An 8,100-nucleotide genomic window follows, 5' to 3' on the forward strand; every position below is an offset into this window, starting at 1 on the left:
CTGTAGTACGCAATGTCCAAGATGAGGTAACTTCCAAAATGGCCCAGAGTAGAGGGGTCCGTTTATTAATGTCCAATGTGCAGAAAGTCCGAAATACACAACGTCCAATCCACGTGTTGTCCAAGGTACAGAATGTTCAAAGGCCAGATCTTTCAAAATATTTCCTAGGGTGGCCGCCAGGGTGCGAATAAGCGCTTCTATTGGCGGGCAGCGCCGTCCAGGCCGGCGTCGGCCGCGCGCTTACAGTCGAGGACATTGTGAACTTGGACATTCTGAATATTGGATGTTCTGTACATTGGATATTCTGTATGTTTGGACACCCTTTACCTTGGACAATATGATACGGACCCGGCGTATGCATTCAGTTCTAGCGAACCCGCAATTTCTAGACTCAGGGTTGAGGGCATAAACTTATTTCATGCCTGCGCACCGGGTGACACTATTCTCAAACAATGCCGTTCTTGCTGCATTATCAGACGGTCAGATCAAGCACGGATCGGATCGACATGAGACACTCCTGTCTCGTTGGCCGCTCGGGACTGTGTGGGAACGTCATTCGTGCGCGGGCGCGTGTCCTCGTAACGATCTCCTTTGCGTCTCCGCCGGACTGTGACGTCAAACGCAGACACACGCTCGTTGGTGTCTCTGCACGCTGCCGCCCGGCTCCGTTCCCTCAGCGGCGCGGTGATGTCATACCAATGCGCTGCAACATGCAACAGTGCGCCGGTGAGACGCTCCATCGCAGGGACGGTATCGTACCGACCGAAAGGACGCCAGCAGCATCCAAACGCAGGATGCCACTGGTGCCGGCGCCGGACGTCGTCCCTCTGTAGCGTCCTGCCACTGGATGACACTGGTGCCAGCGCCGAGCGTCGTCCTTCCGCAGCCTCCCGCCGCTGGAGGATACTGGTGCCAGCGCGGGGTGTCGCACCTCAGGGCGCCTCCCGCCGCTGCCTCTCGGGTGTCGAAAAGGCCAGAATGGAGGAATCCCAGTACGGAATGAGATCGGGGTCGTGTAACATGCGGTCGCTTGTCGTCTGGCATGCAGTACTGTCGTGGATCTTCGTGTGTTTGTGTGTTCTGAATTCCAGATGAAAGCACACAGAAGTCAAATGGACGTGTCGTCACAAGGCATTGAGTAGAACAGCTAGAACATTGTCATATGTATCATTGAAACTCAACAGCAAAAGCGACAATCCGAACCTTTCTTACCCCGCGAAACCTAGTAATGCACACCAGTTTGTGCGTGCACCGGCGTGGCGTGCGGATGTACGCCTCATATTTTCACTATGTGGCTCGGCAGCTCATGCTGCGTGCCATTAAGCATTACGAGACATCATTCCTGAATATAGCGAGTAAGCACAAAGCATGTCACGCGGATTGACTGAAAATGACTGTTGGCGAGTCAGCATCAGTCTCGATCACGGGCGGCAGCGCTTCCCAGGCCGATCCCAGGCGGCCTGCTGCAGCATGGCCCGCAGCCAAGTAGGCCATCGAGCTGTCGGTGGGGCGACTCATCGCGACTTTCGCAACTTTTGCGATTTTCATCGCTGCCGCCTTAAAAGCTCCCTTCAACTTTCGATGTTTGCGATAAGGTAGGAGTAATAGCCGTATTCCTCGGAGAAAAACCTGGAGAATGGAGATATAGATGCGTTGCAATTTCGGCAACATGCCTTTATCAAAACGAATAGCAGATTTAAATTCAAAATTGTCTGCCTATGATGCTACTCGATTTTTGCACGTTTTTTTAACAGCGAACCAGTTTCTACGGGCCACCTTTTTCAGGGAATCAAACAACGAGCAATTGCAGTCATTACTACGATACAGTGCACATCTAACTAAAAATTAGAATGCACGAAAAATGCGTGTGCATGCCAACGAATTCAAGTAAACAGGCATCACGCATCACGTTCCATTCAAACATGCAAGCGAACTGAAGTAAACGGGCATCACACATCACGCATCAATTATACATGCGAACGATTTCCGTTGCACAGGAATCACGCGCCACGCGTCAGGCATCACTTACACATGTAAACGATTTTAAGCTACCACGGATCACACATCAAAGCACATTTCACATTCGCATAACCGGTCATGATGTGCCTTGTACGCTTAAGTTTGCTCGCCGACTTTTTATGAAAATGAATTCACCTCTTTTACCATCTCCGTGGTCCTGAGCTCAGTAGATGACTTTGAGCTTTAGAGGGGCATAGCGTCCATACCTTCCCGGGTTTCAGCTTGAACGTATTTGCCCAAAATGCGCTCCGAAAGGGGTAATCCTTGTTTTGTTTTTGGTGTCTCGCAGGTGTTCATCATGTCTCAAACGAATAGGGCGCACGGACTCTCCGACGTAGACCACGTTTTGTTTGTTTGACTACTCCCATGTTTTGACTTGTTTGACTGCCAGCCAGTTCTTCATCGTAATGGTCCACCTGGCGCTTAGTTTCTAGGGTCACTTTACTAAGGTTTTGTTGAACGAGGCAATCGTAGAAACCTTTCAAAATAAGGCCTTTTAGAAAGACAACGCTCACGCCTATTTAGACCAATCTCATCTTTCCGGGAGTGCAAAAGGTACGCTTACAAAGCACACTTGCGACGTGTGAACGGGTTTTCGACATCACTTTTCGCGAAAATAGACCGAGACTGGTTAACAAGCTCACATAACTGCAAATAAGCGTCAGATGAACCATTACTCATTGTCGAGAGTCTATGCGCCTTATTCCTTTGAGATATAATGAACACATGCGAGACGTTAAAAACAAAACAGGGAATATCCCATTCGGCGACCAATTTTGGGCAGAGCACGCTCAGACTGAAATCCAGGGAGGTGTGAGCCCTACGCCCGTTTTAGAGCTCAGTCATCTACAGAGCACAGGACCACCGAGATAGGAAAATAAGTTATGTGCCTTGATCTGTGATGTGTGCTAGCTTAAAATCGTTTACATGTGTAAGGGATGCCTGACGCGTATGCACGATGAACTTAACTTAACTTAACTTAACTGAACTTAACTGAAATCGCCTGCATGTGTAACTGATGCGCGATATGTGGTGCCTGTTTACTTCAACTCGCATGCATGTTTGAATGGAACGTGATGCGTGATGCCTGTTTATTTGAATTCGTATGCATGTGCACTCATTCTTCGTGTATTGTAATTTTCAGTTCAATGTGCACTGTATCATAGTAATGACTGCAATTGTTCCTTGTTTAATCCTCTGAAAATAGGCTGCCTGTAAAAGCATTGGCACGCTGTTGAAAAAAACTGAAAAATCGGATGTGATAATAGGCGGACGATTTTGAATTTAAATCTCCTATTCGCTTTGATAAAGGTATGTTGCCGAAATAGCAACGCATCTATACCCCAATTCTCCTGGTTTTATCCAAAGAATAAGGCCGTCATTACTGCCCTATTTATGTGAATTATGTTCCTCGCAAATGCACAACTTACGTAATTCCGATGCTTCAATTTGATTTGTTCCGGTCTGTCAACATAAGTGATTACACTCAGGCTGACTTGTTGCTACTGCACTTTCTCAGGGTTGTTGATGATTATGACTGTTCAACATTATGCCTCGCCATACCCTGCGTTCATATCATGTTGGCATATCCGTGGCCAGATCAAGGCAAGTTATATTATGCAGACGCTGACAGATCGGAGGCCCATGAGCTGTTTCGTAAACTATGCGCCGCATCACGACGTTTTATGTTTGTATAACTTGAATGTCACAGTACCAAAACAATACGACTTATATGAACCTGCCATACATGCATGTATATATATATATATGTATATATATATATATATATATATATATATATATATATATATATATATATGGAGAGATAGAGAGAGAGAGTGAGAGAGAGAGAGAGAGCGAGAGAGAGAGAGCGAGAGAGAGAGAGCGAGAGAGAGAGAGCGAGAGAGAGAGAGCGAGAGAGAGAGCGAGAGAGAGAGAGCGAGAGAGAGAGAGAGAGAGAGAGAGAGAGAGAGAGAGAGAGAGAGAGAGAGAGAGAGAGAGAGAGAGAGAGAGAGAGAGAGAGAGAGAGAGAGAGAGAGAGAGAGAGAGAGAGAGAGAGAGAGAGAGAGAGAGAGAGAGAGAGACATTTATATTATTTGACTTAGTTTTATTGCCTAAAGAACCAATTCGGAGACGCATGACTTTGCCTAACACTCCGTTGTCGCATTAGATTGGCGATTCCATAGGAAATGCCTTGGATGACAGCGTTGGCCTGACTTTGTTCCGCCATAGGTCAGAGATCTTGCAAGTAACATCTAATCTTTTATATCAAGATGCCTCCTACTGAACTGCCTACAGCTATGCAGACTACGTCGCGCTGTTCGAACATTATTCCGTAAAAACTTTAGACGTCGGGGGGGGGGGGGGGGGGTAAACTGACCGCCCCACCTGGGTGGGTGTTGACAATGGTTGTTCGTGCTGCGGGTTTAATCCAGCACGCTGCTTACAGCAAAGCTAACCGACTTCGGGTCCCATTTTCCGGCGATGGGAATTTTATCTTTTAGGGTGCGGGCGGCTGCTGCAATGGAAGATGTACGCGTTGGGAGTCAGGCATTTAACATGTTGCATCATTGTGACGGCATCTATCTCCGCTAATGACACTCATTCTGTAGCAAATACGCTAGAAATGGTCTTCCGGTCTCTTTCTCAGCTGCAGCTTCACTTGAATGATTGCCAATTTATTTCATTAGGCCGGCAAAAATAATCAGATGATTTGGTTTACGGTGAGATGCCTGCTGATCAGCTGACAATATGAGACGTAATGTTCAATGCGACCCGCAAATGCAGCGACACCATTACTCAACTTCTTATGGTCATAAGGTAGTGGATTTTGAACAAACTGCTGCGGTGTGGTTTAGCTCGTAGAGAAGAAATTGCCTTGGCAAAATCACAAGTGGCATCACCTCTGATTTAAAATTAGTCGGTGCAGCTCGCAGCCCTGTCGGGGCTCCTGCAGCAATGCGGGGCTCCTGTATCGTTAAGGGGTCTACAGTTCCGAATACGGTATTATGTGTCAACAAAGAGCCTCGAGTCGGTAAGAGAAGATGTGCTAAACAGTGCCGGGGATGAGGCCCTGAGTGAAGAAGCATGACAGCTTGTCATGATTGTTCACATTGAGGCAATGGCAGATTATTGTGCAAGCTACGGCCCTGGTACCGAATAGTGGGCCTTCCAACCCAACTCCAGCATGGGCCCGTTAAGTCGAACTGGGGCCTATGCGCCAATTGGACCATATTTGACCACCTGCGGCGGCTAGAAGTCTTGTTGCGTCAGTGAGGGTTCCTGTGTCGATCCGGGGTCAACAGCGGTCTACCCTGTCAGTAGGCGTCCCGCTCAGGGAGGGGACCAATGTGATATGACGCATTCCCCTAAGGGCCTCTGGATCGGCCAGGGGATCTCGCCCCGTGTCGCCAGCATGACTGCCGGAAGACAACCCGTGGTGGGACGGAATGGCCCTTCAGCACTTGACCGGGAACAAAAATGTGCCCTCTAGTGTTCTACTCAGTGCGGAGGCCGTTCCCACAATTCGTCTAGCCCATCAATCTAAAAATCGTACAAGTTAAATATGTGCCCATATACCCTCTAAATACATATATATATATATATATATATATATATATATATATATCATTTGAACTTACCCTTTGAGATCCTTCAGTGTTTTAAGGTACTTCTGTCAAGATGCCATTATTTTCGTCCGCCCGTTGGTCACATCTTAGTGTTAACCGCGCAGCCGTCTATGCAAGACTCATGGAGACTGCAACGCCCGGCGTCAGGGTTTTTTGCTGAGATTTGCGAGCTCACACGCTCAAAACTACGTTGCAACATTTGTTCATCTGATCAATCCTGACTGAATGTCGAAATTTTTCAGACAAATATGGCTTGGTTAAGTCAATGCAAGCTGATGACCAATTTCGATCTACATTCGCGGGTCCTTAAAATCTCTGTACAGCCCAGCTATCATCATGGAAATGTTTCTGAAATCTGTCGGTTTAGACAAAGTTCACTTAACGAATGTAAAGCGCCAACTGCCAGTTATGTGTTTCAAACAGTCGTTTAACACATGATTTCTTCATTCAATTGACCATGAACTTCAGCAGAAGTGATCTCGCGGTAGATTCTGGCTTCTTTTCCTGTTACAGAAGATAACAGGTAAGTATGAAGAAAGTATAAAAGACTTGCCCTCATTAACAAATGGGCAATATTCGACGATTGGGGTGACTTTTACTCCCATGGGACCCTTTCTCAAATTGTTGTCCCCTCCTCGCCAAGGCTCTGACTGAAATATCAGTGCCTAAATTTATGAGAGACTCTTCGTAATTTGTTTTCCCCCAGTTCAGACCCCGATACGCCGCCCTTGGTCAAAGGATCTGGGATACATGGGTCCATACCGAATTTTGCCGAAGGATCTGTCAAGCCATTACATCTTGCATACAATCTGCAGAAACCCAAGCCCTGTTGCGTTATTTCACCGAGTTCGGAAGTAGGGTTTTTAGGGTCAGAGACAAGTGAAAAAGTCGCCTTGCATGGAAGCAGCAATGCAGAAACGTTGCAGGAAGGGGGAGCAGCAGATCGGAGCCCCCTTTTATTAGCTGTATCGATCGTGATGCATCGGTGCATCCGGTATTCCGAAATGTCGTACAGAGAAGAATAACAAATCGCCTCGCTGCTGAGCAACTGAGTCCATGCTACCCTATGACCTGGCAGCCCATGCATTAGTTCATGCACCAGCAAAGTGCATTAAACTGATGATGGGACATCGAGATCGCAGAGGCTAATTCGGCGGCTTCCAAACCGATGGGTTCCACAGAACTTACTGGTAGACGTAGGCTGTCGACACGGATCTGCAATTTGCCAGTCCCTGAAAGCCAATAAGGACAGTTACCGCGACGATACCAGGAGAGCTCCTTTTGCTGCATCACTTGGGTGCGTGCGTCCGTGTACCAAAACAGAGTTTAAGCACAGGATCAGAGAGATCATGGAGGCAGTCACGTCAGGGCATCGAAGACCAATTGTGCAAGGACACGCCAGGAGGTCCATGTCGTAGATTGCTGAACCCTGATCCGTGTCGTAGATCGCTGACCGCTGGTCCATGTCGTAGATCGTTGACCGCTGGTCCGTGTGGTAGATCGTTGACCGCTTGTCCGTGTTGTAGATCGCTGACCGCTGGTCTGTGTCGTAGATCGTTGACCGCTGGTCCGTGCCAGAGATCGGTGACCGCTGGCCCGTGTCGTAGACCGCTGACCGCTACGTGTCCTTATTCACATCACTCTCTGAGGCTTGAGGGAGAGCAAAAATACACACGCATACTTTGTTGTTGGGATTGCTGATGTTGCGCGTGGCTGTTTTCCGCATGCCTCTACGAACGCGGCTATCTTCGCCCGCGAAGACAAAACTTTCAATACACGTATCTAACTGGGCGTACAATCAATGACATACATGGAAGGTGAAGTAGTGAGCTTAAGTACAAGTGATCGAGTCGTTCTTGCTCTCGGTTACTGGCTAGGCATCGTTCCAACACTTACCAGTGATATGACACGCTTTACGAAAGCATTTGACGCAGTTGCAAACATTAACTGCGTCAAAACCACGTCTCTTTCCAATTCGGCCCATTTAGGATGACCCATTTGTGTTCACAAGCATAGTAACTGGTTTGTTAAAAGCATGATTTCCCAGCTTGTAAAAAACTAATATCGCTTCTATAGCGGCGCGTGACGAGAATTGACTTCAAAATGAGCTTTGGTCCTCCTGCTTTAAGGGTCTCTCATTTCGTGTTTGTTTGCTTCTTTGGCTCAGCGGTCGGTGGGCGTTATGAGGACCACCGACGACGCCGGACAATGGTTGTTGACCTCAACTTCTCGTTGACACTCAAAGAAGATCAGTTAAGGCACTATCTGATCGCCCACCGCTTGACTGATAACTGGTCGGGGTATACTGTGCTGTTCTTCGCGAGCATTCTCGTCACGCGACTTCAGCTGCTTGATTTCTGATCGGCTGCTAAAAGGACCTACCAGTGGCGGATGGTTATAGCTGCGCACCAGCTAAACGGAATGTTTCGTATTTGGAGATATTGAAGCAAGC

The sequence above is a fragment of the Pollicipes pollicipes genome, unplaced genomic scaffold (assembly GCF_011947565.3).
Source record: "Pollicipes pollicipes isolate AB1234 unplaced genomic scaffold, Ppol_2.1 Scaffold_2555;HRSCAF=2994_pilon_pilon_pilon, whole genome shotgun sequence".
NCBI lineage: Eukaryota > Metazoa > Arthropoda > Thecostraca > Pollicipedomorpha > Pollicipedidae > Pollicipes > Pollicipes pollicipes.